This window comes from Paroedura picta, chromosome 5, assembly GCF_049243985.1.
Source record: "Paroedura picta isolate Pp20150507F chromosome 5, Ppicta_v3.0, whole genome shotgun sequence".
Taxonomy (NCBI): Eukaryota; Metazoa; Chordata; class Lepidosauria; order Squamata; family Gekkonidae; genus Paroedura; species Paroedura picta.
Window position 1 is genome coordinate 42555464 of NC_135373.1, and position 16325 is coordinate 42571788.

Below are 16325 nucleotides of genomic sequence, written 5' to 3' on the forward strand. Positions count from 1 at the left end.
CTGCACATACAGTTTGTGGCACTGTGGCCTTCTCAGTGCATAATCCCTGTGGCTGAAAGTCACTGTGCAAGTCTGATAAAACGTCAGACGTGGTTGTGCAAACAGATCCTGGTTTTTTAAAAAAACTACGATACCAAGCTTGCCTCAATAGCACTTCCTCTGACCTGGAATTTCCACAATCCAATCTTGGTTAAGCGGGAGCAGATGTTGGGAATGCAGTGGTTGTTATTATTACTATTTATTAAGTGCACTGTTATCCCTCCACCCTTCCTCCAAGGAACCCAGAGTTCTTTCATACAAAGTTCTTTCTTCTCCTGCATTGCATCTTCACAACAACCCCGCGAAATAGATCCAGCGAAATGTGAGTGACTGGCCCAGAGTGAGAGGGAATCCAAACCTGGCTCCCTTCCCAAATCTAGACTGCCACTCTAACCACTCCCACTACAAACTGGACTGCGCTGCATACATGCTTAGAAGAAAGTATTTATTTCTCATGGCACACACTGAGAAAATATGTTAGGAGCTAAGCCTATTCGTGCTGAAAGCTGATTGCCCTTTCTACAGCCTTGCAAGGCAGTCAACAAATCCCTTATCTACAAGGCGAAGTTGTGTGCATGCAGGGGGGCACTCTAAGGAAACCACCACACTATTTTAACTTTTCTGCCTTTTGATGTATTTATTGTACCCAGAGCCACCGCTACCACCCTGTGTTTTGATCAAACAGAGCTGCCCAGACAACCGTGCGGAGGAATCTCCTCCGACAATGCCTAACAAGAAGGAACGTGTTCCTGGGGAGTGCTGGAGGTGTTCAAGACAGAGACAACAAACGGAGTTTCTAAGGCTACCGACTCTTGACAAGGCTGCTTGTTATGAAAGGGAATGCCACGCTCGCCAAGTGGGGCTTTGATCTCGCAATATTTCCATCTTGAGCTGTGCGAGAAGGCGAACAACAGCTCGGTAATCTCCAAGGAGCTCTGCCTTTCCCTGACCTGCATCTGTTTGAACACGCAGGGGTTCTCCTGTCTTTGGGGGAAAGGGCGATCCCGTCCTGCACGCTCAGGCGCGTTACATAATGCCGTGCTTGAGGTTATAGAGGTTGCAAAGCAACTTTTCTCAGAACGAAATTTCGCTTACAGCAGTACACTTTGGGGGGAGGGAATCAGCTCCAATTTTGCATTATTGTGTTGCGTTTGTATCAGCTGGTGGCAAATGCAGGCTTGAGTCCAGGATTGCAAACCAACACTGCTGCCTCATTTATTTATGTACGTAAGACACCCCGAACTTAGGGCAACCCTGGCAAGGGCCTTTCAGGGCAAGTGAGAAGCAGAGGCGGTTTGTCTGAACCTTCCTCTGCAGGGTCTTCCTTGGTGGCTCCCCATCCAAGTGCCAGCGCTGCTTAGCTTCCAAGATCTGACTAGACCAGGCTATACCAAAAGACCGTCCCTCGCCTCTCAGCGGCCCCCAGAGCCACTGACATCATTTAAATCCGCTGAAATCTCCTTTCACATAAGTAAAATGCAAGCAACAAGAAGCAAGGTGACTAACCTATTTACCCCATCATAATAACAGGCACACACATGAACACACTCACAAAGCCACCCGAAGCACTTTGCCTTCAGATTCTTGGCAAGGTCCAGGCCTTCTTCTCAATCTTAGCAACTCCATTCTGTAGGAGTGTCCACCCAGACTGCTCTAGCATGATGATCGCAACTTCCTTGTGGACCGGCATGGGTGAAGGGGTTTCTGCAGATCTGAGGGTCGCAAATCGCAAAGGAGCAGCCAATCAAGGTTATTTTAAACTCCCTAATATAAAGTCTTCGGAAATGGCCAATGACTGGAGAAACCAGCAAGCCAGACTAACCAGAGGCTGCAAAAGAGTCGGCAGGTTGGCTTTTGGAGTCACACCATGCTTGAGGAACCAGAACAGCATGGCCTCCCTGCCTATGGAACTTCCAGATATTCCCCAAGAGGCAGCTTAGGAGCCTGCTACCACCCTGAGCTGCTGACAATTTTGCAAAAGAGCCAGGCTCCCTGATAGTTTAATCCGAGGTTGCTAAACCAGTTAAGTAACATTAACCCACTTTATTTTGTTGTTGTTCTTGCAAGTTGAGAGCTTTGGGAAAGGTTCAAAAGCCATTACTAAATGTATAAAGTATTAAATAATTGATTTTCAGACTAAGGACTGGAATCCAGATAAGATGGTGTTGGGCATGTGGCAAAGAAGTGGCCTACACAGGGTGCACAAGGGGCACAACTTTTACATTCAGATCCCAGAGAATGATGTGCCACAGTGGACTTGGAGTCTGCCTGTCCTCCTTCTGCTCTTCTGCTGAAAGAGGCATCACAGGCATGCAAAGAGGGGGGCAATGCATGAGGTTGTTGGCTGCCTGCACCATTCCACTTGGGAGGAAATCGATGGAAGAACTTTATAGCCCAAGAGCTTTGCAGGATCATATCAAAGGTCCATCCATCCCAGGATACTGTTTCCAAGAGAGGTGACCAAAGGCTTCTAGGAATCTGTTGTTTGACCAGCACCAATGGACATTCAGAGGCATGCCAGCTCTCTGTGATTATTTTAATCACCCTTTTAAAGCCCTCTTAGTCTTCTCCTGAAATTACTTTCCTCCCCTGTCACCTGTGCTTTTGGGACATCGCTAGCTGCCATACCAGCCTCCCCTCCGCCCCCCAGGTCCTCTCGGGTCTATTTGCATGTCTAATAACCAACATACTTCACCCTCAGGAAAAAAAAGAGCAGGGACTGAACAGGCATGAAAGTAAAGGGCTGGGGATCCAGATGCAGGTGCAGAGCCGAGCAAAGCCCATTTTATTGTCCCCCATATGCATTCTCATTTTCTTAGTTGCCTTGTTGATTGATCCATTTGGGATGGCTGTGCCTTGTAGACACATGACTGGCACAGGAGCAGAAGGGCCGTGATCTGAAACAGGAGCAGGTAGGAGACGATGAATAACAAGAGGGTAGCGGGGGGGGGGGGGACTCTTTGGACCCATTCATGTCTGCTGGAGTGTAGACAGTGCCATGGTGTAGCAAGTAGGATATCCTTCCAGGGAGCCCACAAGGAAGTCCTGAAGGCGACAACTGCTCCCAGGGGCATACTGGTCCTCCACAATGGAGAGCCAGCGTGGTGTAGTGGTTCAAGGGTCAGACTAAGATCTGGGAACCACAGGTTCAAATCCCCACTTTGCCCTGAAAGCTGGCTGGGTGGTTTGGGGCTAGTCTCAGCCTAACCTATCTCACAGAATTGTTGAGAGGATAAAATGGAATGTAAAACATTTTGGGTGCTTATTGTGGGGAAAGGCAGGGTGTAGATGAGAGTCCCAGTGACTGCTTGAAGTCTCATCAGCCAGTGAAGAAAGCTGTTGTTGTTGTTGGTTGTGGGGGCGGGAAGTCTGATCAAGTTGCAGCCGACATGGCAATATTGTAGGGCAGGGGTGGCCAAACTCTGGCTCTCCAGAGGTCCATGGACTACAGTTCCCATGAGCCCCTGCCATGCAGGGGCTCATGGGTACTGTAGTCCGTGGACCTCTGGAGAGCCACTGTTTTGCCACTTCTGCTGTAAGGCCTTCAAAGCAAGACACGAACAGAGATGGTTTGCCATTGCCTACCTCTGCCTAGCAGGACTGTTACAAAGGACTCAGGGTGGGACCCAATCTGCATGCTCCGCAATGTACGAATGGAAAGCCTTGTGACACCTTAGCGACTAACCGTATTTATTCCAGCAGACGCTTTCGTGAGTCAGAACTCTCTTTGTCGGAGGCACACCTTAGGCAGATCTGCTTTGCAAAAGCTTATGCCAGAGTGAATTTTGCAAGGCTTTTCCACGCCAAGGTTAGCACTATGGTCATTTAAAATTTATTGGCTGTCTTTCTGCTTTAACAGGAGTCAAGGAGGCTTACAATATAAATAAGAATTAAAAAGACAGAATCTAAGACCACATTGATGACTGCCAGAAGATTCATTAAATGGAGTCAGATAAAACCTGTCTTCAGCTGCCACCTAAAGCGCGGGACAGATGCAATTCTCTGTGGAGGTTATTGCATCATTGCGGGGCTGCCACCAAAAGGGCCTTCTTTTGTGTACTCACAAAAATGAACATTTTGGGTTGGTGACATAGTCAGGTCTTCCCCTGGGACCTTGATCCCAGGCAAGAACATAAAGGAGACGACAGTCCTTCAAATAGCTCAGTCCCAAGTCATGTCGAGATGGGCTGATGTAGTTCCCCTATTGTTGCCGCAGCTGCCAAAACACTACAGGGGCAAGAGGACTTCCCCACCATTTCTTCATCCCTGTCCCCAGTCAGCAGCCATCCCACCAACCCACCTCCTGGCTTTTCCAGCCAGCTTGGTGTAGTGGTTAAGACTGGCAGCCTCTAATCTGGAGAACCCGGCTTGATTCCCCACTCCTCCACATGCAGCCAGCTGGGTGACCTTTGGCCAGTCACAGTCCTGCTAGAGCTGAGCTCATAGAACAGTTCTGTCAGAGCTCTCTCCGCCCCACGTACCTTGCAGGGTGCCTGTTGTAGGGAGAGGAAGGGAAGGTGATTTGAGATTCCTTTGGGTAGTGAAAAGCAGGGTATAAAAACCAACTCTTGGCTTTTAAAAACTTTCTGCAACTGAATATTATTATATCATTATAATGTTATAACAATATGTATGTCAGGTTTTCAGAATGCTAAGCTTTCTTAATTTTTTAAAAAACGTTAAGTCCGTCATCTTACTTATTTTTGAATAAAAGCTGGGGATTCAGAGAACCTTCATATCTTGAGCAACTTCCATTACAGATGTTTTTTTTTTAAATTTAAAACATTTCTATGCCTCCTTTCCATTCAAACCAGGTCCCCGACATTCCAAACTGTAAAACACTTCAGACATTAAACAGCATTCAAAATACATACATTCATATATATATATATGTTTTTACCTAAACAAATATGAACACAAAGAAAATGTTTCGCATTCAGAGTAGTTCAGCAGTGGAGTAGGCTGCCTAAGGAGGTGGTGAGCTCCCCCTCACTGGCAGTCTTCAAGCAAAGGTTGGATGCACACTTTTCTTGGATGCTTTAGGACAGTGGTTCCCAACCCCCGGGCCGCGGCCCGGTGCCGGGCTGCGAAGGCCTTGGCGCTGGGCCGTGGCTCCCTCTTCCCGCCCCCCCCCACAGCAAGAAGCTCGCCAGGCTGCAAGCAAATCGGCCGCCAAAGCGGCCGATCAGCTTGCGGCCCAGCAAGCTTCTTGCTTTGGGAGGGGGCGGGAAGAGAAGTTTGCTGGGCCGCAAGCTAATCGGCCACTTCGGCGGCCGATTTCCTTGCGGCCTGGAAGGGCGGGGAGAGGGAGCTGCAGCCGCCGGCATGCCGGCGGCGCAAACGCGCACACGCAGACTTGCCGCGCGTGCGCACTTGCGTCCGGCGGGAGCGCAAACACGCACGCATGGCAAGTCCGCACATGCGCGTTTGCGCCAGGGCTGCCGGGCATGCGCAGGGCCCCGGGTCACCCTCTCCCCGCACCCCGGCGCAGCGGTCCGCAGCCTAACAAAGGTTTCGGACCACTGCTTTAGGATGCTTAGGGCTGATCCTGCATTGAGCAGGGGGTTGGACTGGATGGCCTGTATGGCCCCTTCCAACTCTATGATTTATTAATCTACCATACGGCGCCCATGTATGTGTGGCCAAGAGATTTAAGGACTGCCTGGCAGCCAGGCAAGAGACGTTCGCAGGTGGCTTGCTGTTGCCTGCCTCTGCATCCTGACCCTGCTGTTCCTTGTAGGAACTACCACCCAGATCCTTGAAGGTCTCCCATCCAAATACTAATGAGAGTCAGCCCTGTTTAGCTTCCCAGGTCAGGGCTATTAGTGAGAAAGTGACAAACAAAACCAAAGATCTTCATAACTTCTCCTTGACATAAGCAGCTAGAGCAGCCTTTCTCAACTTTTTTACCATTGAGAAACCCCTGAAACATTCTTCAGGCTCCAAGAAACCCTAGAAGTACAGTAATTCTGCAGAATATGTCTGGGAAACAGAGCTGTGTACATGCCCACCCGTGGCCCCTCCCCTTTCCACCCCGTCCAAGCTCAGCATTGGCAATTTTGGGAAGGGGTGGGTAGGTCAACTCGACCATATATGGTCGTATCACTGGATTTGGGAAACCCTTCCAGGGCCCTCAAGAAAACCCAGGGTTTCACTAAACCTTGGTTGAGAAAGCCTGATCTAGATGGTTACTTTTGAAAAAACCGTGAAAACAAGGGAACCTGACATACAGATTATTCTAACATTATACTCATATTAATTTGCTGTTTTCTAATCCCCCCTCTCCCCAGGGGAGAGGAGTAGAGGAAATGACTGCCGTATGGGTGGGACTGGGGAAATCCAAACTTCCCCACCCACCTGGCCGCTGTGCATGCAAGCCGTGCATGTAAACGATGCAATCTTTCCCAAAACGTTTAAGCAAAGCAGGTTTGGGAAAGACTGGAGAAAAGCCAGGGAAGCCCTGGGACGTGCATGAACGCACCACAATAATGTGGGAAATGGAGGAGGAAATACATTTGGAATTATTGTATTCTTGTGCCTGATGTACTACTCAGTACATGAATACATGTAAGGGACAACCTGGCTGGCCCAGGCTAGCCCAAACTCATCAGGTCTTGGAACCTAAGCAGGGTGGGCCCTAGTTAGCATCTAGATGGTTTAACTCCAATGAAGTCCAAGGTCATGATGCAGAGGCAGATAATGGTAAACCAACTTTGAACAGCCTGTACCTTGAAAGCCTCACAGGGTCACTATAAGTCAGCTGGGTGACTTAGCAGGAAACTAGATGATAGATAGATAGATTTTAAAAGACTAACACTTTACACATGCAAAAATCATTGCATGGGTGAAGGTTAGAATGCCCTTCCCTGGGGATCTCTGCTTTCGTTTATTAAAAACAAGTTTCTAGCCCTCATGCTTGCAACAAGATGCTAGCAAGAAGGAGTGCAACAAGCCGGGTCTGCTGATATCTCAGAAGTTAGAGAGGTGGTTGAATAAAATGCCCCCTTTTGAAATGGTGCCCCTCCCCAGAGCTTTGTGATACAAAATAAATGATAAATCAGCAAGAAATGTTCACCATCATAAAATTAGCATAACCGCAGTTTACGTAATTCCATTCATTAAGATGTGCCTTCCGGAGGGCCTTCTGGTCTTTACTTCATCAGTGCTCCTGTCTTGCTTGCAGCCATAAACGCATCTCTTTGTGCCACAGACGCTCTCCACCAGCTCTATATATGGTCAGGCAATGCAAGACCAGGTTGTCTGCAAGACGTCCTTCATGGATTGTTTTCCCCTACCCTGTTAACCCAGGCTGAACTTCCCAACACGAAAGCCAATAAAAATCACAGAACGATGTTCTAAAAGACTGCAAAGATGCTGAAGTTGCATTGAGTCGAAGGGGAATTTCTCAATGGCATCCTGGAAAACATTTGCGAGAACCCCTGACGTGGAATCCAGGCTGCAGGACTTTGTGGTTATGAAGCAGTATATAAATCATTTAAATCAAAGGATCCCTAGGAAAGAGAGATACTCTTTTGCATTCTCTCCTTTCCAGGAAAAGAGATGGTTTTATGGTAGACAAAACAAGGGCATTGGTGATGAAGTGGCTTCTAGCCCAGAACAGCTTCTATAAATCTTTTGGCCATTCATTTAGCAGGAGGCCCCTTCTTGATTTTTCTGCAAAAGAATAATAACGTGGCTACACGTTAGGCAGGGGCTATGGCTCAGCAGCAGAACGTCTTCTTGGCTTGCAGGAAGCCCCAGGTTCAATCCCTGGCATCGCCTGTTAAAACGACCAGGCAGAAGGTGACGTGAAAGACCTCAACCAGAGATGATGGAGAGTTGCTGCCAGTCTGAGAAGACAATACTGACCTTGAAGCACCAATGGTGTGAACCAGTATAAGGTGGTTTCATGTGTTCATGTTAAGGGGGAGGGCTGTGGTTCAGTGATGGATCATCTACCTATCGTGCAAAAGGTCCCCGGTTCAATACATGGCATCTCCAGTTGAAAGGATCAGGCAGTAGATGGGGTGAAAGAGATCTGCCTGAGACCCTACAGCAGGGGTGGCCAAACTGTGGTTCTCCAGATGTCCATGGACTACAATTCCCATGAGCCCATAAGCATGGGAAATGAAGACCATGGACATCTGGAGAACCACAGTTTGGCCACTCCTGCCTTACAGAGGACCTGCCAGTCCAAGTAAACAGTGTGAACCTCGATAGACCGATGGGTTGATTTAGAATAAGGTAGATTTATGAAGGCTTCTTAAGGGGATGGTTCAGAGGCAGAGCCTCCACTTGGCATGCAGAATCTCCCAGGTTCAGCTCCCAGCATGATCAGATAAAAAGGATCAGGTGTTAGATGATGTGAAAAATCTCTGACCGAAACCCTGGAGAACCACAGTTAGTCTTTGCAGACAGTACTGTCCACAATGGACCAATCAGTCTAGGACTTCATGTATTCATCCATATCCTCACTGAAACACAAGAGCCTTACATAAAAAGCTTATTTACTAAGTTATCCATGGAACACGGAGGAAGCAGGAACAAGAGTATCCAAATGAGCTCTCTCATACACTCTTGTTTTCCTCAAGCTGTTCCTACCAGGCAGAAGCTGATAGTCAACTTTCCTATCCAACTCCAAGCTTACTGTGAGTTGGCATCTGAAATGGGGACACCAGAGAATATATTGGTGAGCACCATGTTGTGGGTTAGTGATCTAGGCTAAGAACACCCATGTGCCTAATCCAGGGAACCTCTGGCCTTACTCTGAATGGATTTTGTTTGCCCCCAGTGATTAATTAGCATCCCCCACTACCTGGTTCCACCACTGGATGCATCTCCCACAAGGCTTATCAATACAGGCCGAGACTTGGATCCTCGTTGATGGTATCTAAAGTATTCTCAGAATGCCTGCCAAACAGGTTTCTTTTCAATACTGCACATGAACCAGCCAATCCAAATAGATCTTTAGCGGTTAATGTTTCTAATCATTACTTAAACAAGCACAGAATGGTAGGGGTTTTTAAAACTATTTATGACTGATGCATATGATTTGTGACTGACTTAACTGGAACAGGGCACAACAAAGGCAGAGAAGCAGAACTCAGTCATGTTCTGTGAGAATGTGCATGTGCCAAAAGCAGATTGCTCTGTATTGCACTGTTTGTTTGGTTTTTTGTTTGTGTGTTTGTGTGTTTGTGTGTTTGTGTGTTTGTGTGTTTGTGTGTTTGTGTGTTTATTTGTTTATTTGTTTATTTGTTTATTCGTTCATTCATTCATTCATTCATTCATTCATTCATTCATTCATTCATTCATTCATTCATATACCGCCCTCCCCTGAGGCTCAGTGCAATTTACATAAAATGAGGAAACAAATACAGATAACTCAGTCGTTATGAACAAACAATAACAATACAGTGATAACAAGATCAATATAATAGAACAGGAGAACAGTGATGAAACATTAAATCAACTGATGGCCCCATGGATTGGACAAATTGGCGATGTTTCCCATGGGAGGGAGGCCTGGGGGCCAATGGGAAGTGATTGGTTTAGGTCGACCTCAACCAAATGCCTGGCGGAGGAGCTCCCTTTTGCAGGCCCTGCAGAACTTTGGAGATGGAGACAGCTCTGGCCCTGGCTGAGGTCAAGTGGGCTTCCTGGGGGCCAGGGATCACCAGAAAGTTGGAGGTAGCAGAGCACAAGGCTCTTTGAGGGGTGTAGGCAGGGAGGCGATCCCTCAGGTACACAGGAACCAGACCGCATGTGGCCTTAATATGGTAAAAAAAAAAAAAACATGCTGAGCACTCAAAAACAGGTCAATGGAAAGACCAACAGTCTGAACCAGGGTTTGAGCCTTCATAATCACAGCCAGGAGATGCATTTTCTGCCAAAATGGGTGGGAGGGGACTCTCTTTCACAGAGTCTTGATCTGCTGAAAGCAGCTGAATAATTTCATAGCCTGGGTACCCTGCTGCTCACGTGGCTATGGAAGATGAGAGTGAAGGCTCACAGGTAAGTCAGCAACCTTACTTTGTGGTTACCCATTCGTGCATACAGGCATCACAGCACAGAAGCAGCCTCAAACAAAAAAAGCGATTGAAGATCAGCCCCCAGGCTTGAATGGTAGGAGAAACACATGAAAACAAAGGGTGTGCTCAGCTTTTGGCTTAGGTGGCTCGGCCAATAAATTGAAGCAAAAAGAAAGCAAAGATACACCCTCTCACCCCAACAGAGGACAAGAGAGAGAGAGAGAGAGAGAGAGAGAGAGAGAAAGAGAAGAGCAACCTGGGTTTTATCCTGTGCCCTGCAGAAAAACAAAGAGACAAGCCTAGGCCACGGGGAGAAGAGACGTCCTGAATCAACAGTCTGTTTAATGAAAGAATTTCTAGGGCTGAAACTATAGACTCTCAGTTCTCAGACATCTGCCAGAAGGGAGGGGATGACTCAGAGGAGCCAGACCAGAGCTGGCATGAAATACCGCAGGGATCTCAGCCACATCTGCAAGCAATTTTTTTCAGTGACAACCTAGCCACAACTTTAAACAGGGGAGAAATTAGCTACATTTTTAGTTTTCACAGGAGAACTCCAGACCCCACCTGGAGTTTAGTAACCTCAGCTGTACCAGGAGCCAGAGCAGCTAACCTTCATGGCTGCCCCCAGCCATCTTTTCGCAAAGCACTGCAAGATGCTTCCTAGAGCTTCACAACCATGCAAAACTTCAGAAAGCCCTACTGGGCATGTGCTACTCAGTGTTTACAGGAGCCTGAGGGAACAAGGAGTGTTAGCAGATGGCCCCCGGTAATACACAGCCAAGCTCATCTTTTCATGGAAATAAGCTTGTGATATATGGTTATTATAGGGTTGTCAAGCTTCAGGTGGGACCTGAAGATCTGGAATTGCTCTCCGAGGTCCCCTGAAGAAATTCACTGCTCTGGAGGCCATTACACCCCACCACATTCCCTTCCTTCCCCAAAGATTTTGCAACCCGGAGCTTGCAACTCTGTGTTGGATCAAGGCCATTGTTTTAAACCATTAAGCACTGTGAAAGCCACAATATTAAAAAATATAGTTTACCAAATTCGACATTATAATCCTGCATTTAGGAGCTCTTGATACCATTCAAACCTTCAGGGGAAGGTGGAAGAAACCGCTGTTTGCAGAACATCCGTGGGCTTCAACGCATTGTAGGCAGTGGCCTCCGGTTCTGGTAGACAAAGTCATGCGGGGGAGAGGGTTTCGTTATGGTTGTGGCAACCTCCCTTCAATGTTCCAAACTTCAGAGCTGAGGAAAACAAGTTTTCTGTCCAAGTCTGAGTCAAGAAGACTAAGGATGCTGCCAAGAACAAATTTCCAGATTCCTCTGACCACAGCTGTTTCCAGCTAGAAAGGAGGAGGGCAGAGTTGCAGAGAAGGCAAAATTATTCTATATGTTTTCAGAAATCGTTCTGAAAGCATATATTTTAGCTATTTTGGGGAAAGGACTAATTGCCCGATGAGCTGTGATTGGAGGACAACTGCTGAAGTAGGCGGTGCGCCAGAACATTTTTCTTCTACATTTGGTCTCAATTTTTTAAAAAATGGGGCAAGTATTTCCTTAGGTGAAGATGCAAATGCCCATTCCTACATTTCTTGCAGCCTCTGAGAGGTGACTTTGAAGTTTAGGATGCAGCGATTGGGAATGGACTCTGCGACAGAACTACTAGCGTGACGCAGGCCGCTTAGTTTGGGAAATCCATTGATCTCTGCTGGACCCAAGCACAGCTCCTGCCGCCTCCCTGCCAGCAAGAATCAAAGTGGGTCTGGTGGGTGGGACTGGCCATGCCTGCTGTCAGCCTGTAAGGCACAGGGCACTCTATCAACACTGCCTCTAGGCCATGACTGTTTGTGTTACTGTAGTAACTACTGGAGTGGTTTTAGACCTCACCTGTGTTGTCAAACAACTCTTGAACAAACCAAAATTCGGTTACCCTGGTAGGGCCCAGGAAGCGAAAAGGCAGGGCCTAGCTCAAAAGATCCTTGGGGTGGGGGAATACTGGAAAAACTCTGGTTTGGAAAATTCCTGGAGATTTGGGGCAGGCCATGGAGAGGGCAAGGTCTGAGGAGGGAGCTCAGCAAGGATATCATGCCATGGAGACCACCTTTCAACACTGACTTTTTCTCCAGGGGTACTAAAGAAGCTGACCTCCAGATGGGGCCTGGAGTTATCCCAGAATTACAATTAGGGACCAGATTACCGAGATCAGTTTACCGAGATAGAATGGCAGCTCTGGAGGATGGATTCTATGGTCTGACATGGATTGTAGGGGAGTCCATCCCCAACGCGGGGTGCACATTCCAAGAGTGAAGAGGAGTGTCAAAAATTAATGTGGCATGCTGATGTCACAGTTACAGTCCCCACTCAACCATTCAGCTACACATTATAGAGAGTGCTATATAGTGTATTATTATAATTTTGATCACTGAGGAAGACCCGGAAGGGTCGAAACGCGTTTGGTCCTATGTGTTGTTAGTTCGGTATCGTTTTTAAGATGTTTTTATTCTGTTTTTAACTGTGCACTATAATAAATAATTAACAAGTTTTACATTATTTTTATTGTTCAGCTCAACGTTTGAGTTCCTCCATGCTGATGTCACTCGGCAGGGATACTGGCATGCCAGCAATGTCAAGTGTGATGCTCTGGCCTGTGGGCAAAACTCTGTGGTAGAATTAGCTTCTGACCATAGAGTTTTGCCCAAATACCAGAGTGTCACCCTTGACATCACCAACATGCCAGCGTCGCTTCCAGGTGACATCAGCGTACTGCATTTACATCCTGCTTTTTCCTTCCCTAGGGCTGGTAAGTTCCCTCAGTTTCTGAGATCCTGACAACAGGGGGAGAGTCTCTAGACCAGAGGATTCCCAGTCGCCAACTGGGGACTGGCAACCCTGTTCAGCATTACCCACAAATATCCAGGAATCGCTCAGGCTAGAATCGCCAACCATAAGGCGAATTGATCTTTGGCACCTGAAGACCAGTGGAAGTTCCAGCAGAATGCCAGCCTCTCTGAGCGTCAAGGCAGCTTTGCCCTCACAAGTCTAGCAGGCAGGGCCAGTCAGAGCTGAACAGGCAGCCAGAGAGTTCAGAGGCTGTTCTACGCACGCAAGAGATTAAGCTGACAGAGTGAAGATGTTATAAAATCAACTGCAGGAGACATGTCACATTTTTAACGTTCAGCCCATCAGCGCAGACTGCCTGTCTCGTTCCTGGAGCCGTTTTATGCTAACACCACAAAGGGCTTCAGGACTACTTCCTTCCATAACTGTCTAATTTGCCAGTAAAGACACTTTTTCCCAAGCTCTATTTCAGGGATGGCCAGACTGTGGCTCTTCAGCTGTCCATGGACTACAGTTACCACGAGCCCCCTCCAGCATGTCCATGGGCATCTGGAGTGCCAGTAAGGCCACTCCTGCCTATCCTTTGTGTGCAGAGATGAGGCTGATGAACCAGGGCTTCTTTAGTGCTGTTGGAACACCATCCACCCCCATGAGACTCACTCACAGTTCTGCAGGGGCCAGGCCAAAAGCATTCTTTTTTACACACAGGCTTTCAACTAATGGGTTCCATCTTTTCAAGTTGGCCTGCTTGTAAAGACTGTGTGAGTCACTGAGTGGCCTTTGAGGATGCTTTGAATCCCTGGCTTATTTTTTAAGGACTTGTTTTAGTATTGATCATTCTTAGTAGTGGATGTTTTTTGATGTTATTGTCTCGTTTTTACTTTGAGGAAGCAGGAGAGGTGCAAGGTCAACAGCTCCAGTTTTAGGCCTCACCAGTGTAGCTAAACAACTCTTGAACAAATCGAAATTCTGTTCCTCTGTGCAAGGTCCAGGAGATAAATGGGCAGAGTACAAAATATGTTTATTTGTCTCAGGTATGCCGTTTTAGGAGGAAAAAGCTCTTGAAGTGAGGTTGCCAAGGAAAGGAAATTCCTGGATATTTGGGGGTCTGGATACAGTGCGGTCTGGGGAGGAGAAGGACCTCATCCTTATCCATTGTTCCTCTTAATATTTGTGAAATATTTGTGAAAAAGCCCCGGGGATGGAGAGCGTCCTGGGTGTCCGAGATGGAATAGGGCCAATCAGGGTATGGCTGGCTTCGCACCCTGATTGGCCCTCCCTCTCCAGCTCCCGCCCTCCTTCCCTGGATACTAGCCACTTTGCTCTCAGATGCCTGAGAGAGAGACACAGAGAGCCCTGCCAAACCGCAAACAACCCCTGATTACCTGCTATGGCTCCTGCTGCAAGAAAGAGAGATAGACAGACAGAGACAAACTGCAAACGTGCCCCAAACTGCAGATGACCCTTGCTTCCCTGCTACTACCTCCTATGGCTCCTGCTGCTAGAGAGAGAGATCTGCACCTGCCGGTGTCCCCTGGGTCCTAGTGCCCATTGCATTCCTGATTGTAAAGGGCTTTCTCGCTAGTCAGGATTTAATGCCATAGAGTTCACCTTCCAAAGCAGCCATTTTATCTAGGAAAACTGCTCTCTATAGTCTGGAAATCATTTCTAATTCTAGGAGATCTCAAGGCCCGACCTAACCTCATTCTATTATGTGATAGGCCAGCAAGGGTGGGTGAGGGGAGAGCAGTAATACAGGGAAGTGGGTTCCTTTGGAATAAGGTTGCTGACCTCCAGGCACTGAATGGAGATCTGCTGGGATTATACCTGATCTCCAAGCAACAGGAATCAGTTTCCCTGGAGAAAATGGCCAACTTTGGAAGTTGGGTTGCATGGTATTATACTTCCACTGAAGTCCCTCCCCAAATTCTGCCCTCCTCAGGCTCCACCCTCAAAATCTCCAGGTATTTCCCAACCTGACCTTGGAAAGCCTGTAGAGATGACAACCAAAAGGGTGGATGCTGTCTGCTCCCCAGCCAGCTCCAGGCGAGACTTGGCACTGCCTATAGGACAAGAACAGGGGGAACAACCAGGCCAACAGGGTAGGTGGAGCGATGGAGCCTGTGGGCTCAGTGTAGGCTGCTCAGACTTTCTTCTGCAATAGTGAGGAGTAGCTGAACATGGGCCAGGAAGCCTCAAGTTCTGTTCCTGATCCGATGCTTTGGGAAGTACAGTTACCCCTCCTTTAGTCCTTTTCTGTTTTAATGGCTTGTTTAAATAGCTTGCTGTTCTCTGCCTTGACAACTTATTGTTTTAATTGATTGCTACTCTAATAAGGCAGCATATAACTAAAAACTAAACTAAATTAAATCAATAAAAAGCAACACAGCGGGCCAAAGTTCAACAAGCAAAGCTTCTCATACTGTCTCTCCCTTGGGGAAAGCTGTTGTCTATCCTTCAAGTGTATTTATTCACTTTGTTTACATGACTTTCTTTGCAATGTGGATCAAAAGTGCCTGACATCATTCTCCCCTTGTCCATTTTACCCTTACAACAACCTGTAAGGTGGGTTAGGCTGGCCCAAGGTCACCCAGCAAGCTTCCATAGAAGAGCACTCACACAGATATACACACAATTCTAGTAGACACTTGAAACACTGCACCACACTAATGGTGTCAGATGCTCCAAGGAAAAGTGGCTTCCGTTCCTCTAGCCAAGCCTTTCTCAACTTTTTTTGCCATTGAGAAACCCCTGAAACATTCTTCAAGCTTCGAGAAACCCCAGAAGTGGTGTGATTGTGTAGAATATAATTGGGAAACAGAGCTGAGTTCATGCCCACCCAGGGTCCTTCCCCTTCCCAACCGCCCCCAGGCCTATCACTGGCCATTTTGGGTGAGGTGAGTGGGTCAACATGACCATATATGGCCATATCATCAGATAACTAACTAACTAACTAACTAACTAACTAACTAACTAATTAACTCCCACCCATTCAGGAAATCCTTCTAGGGCCACTCACAAAACCCTGGTTGAGATACCCTGATCTAGCCACTGGTCTCCTTGTAAACCCATCTCCATAGGGCAGGTTCTTCTCCTAATGAAAATGAAAACTATTCCTTTGCCAGCTGTCCTCTTCCTCCCTTGCTACACCTCCAGTGCTCCCTACCCCCCATTTCTCTTCTATTCTTGACATTTAGACTGTAGGCTGTTTGGGGCAGAGACCAGTAATTCTTGCTCAGGTTCTGCTGGAACCCTAAGCTTCTATACACTTAAGCTTCTACAGAGCTCTTAAGGGAAGAAACCTTATCCCAAGCAGGGTGCTCCTCTCCCGCATACCATCAGGCACTCCAAGGAGCAGCAGCTAACACCCACACTGTGCAGCACCCGATTTGTGACCTAGGAGAGCAAA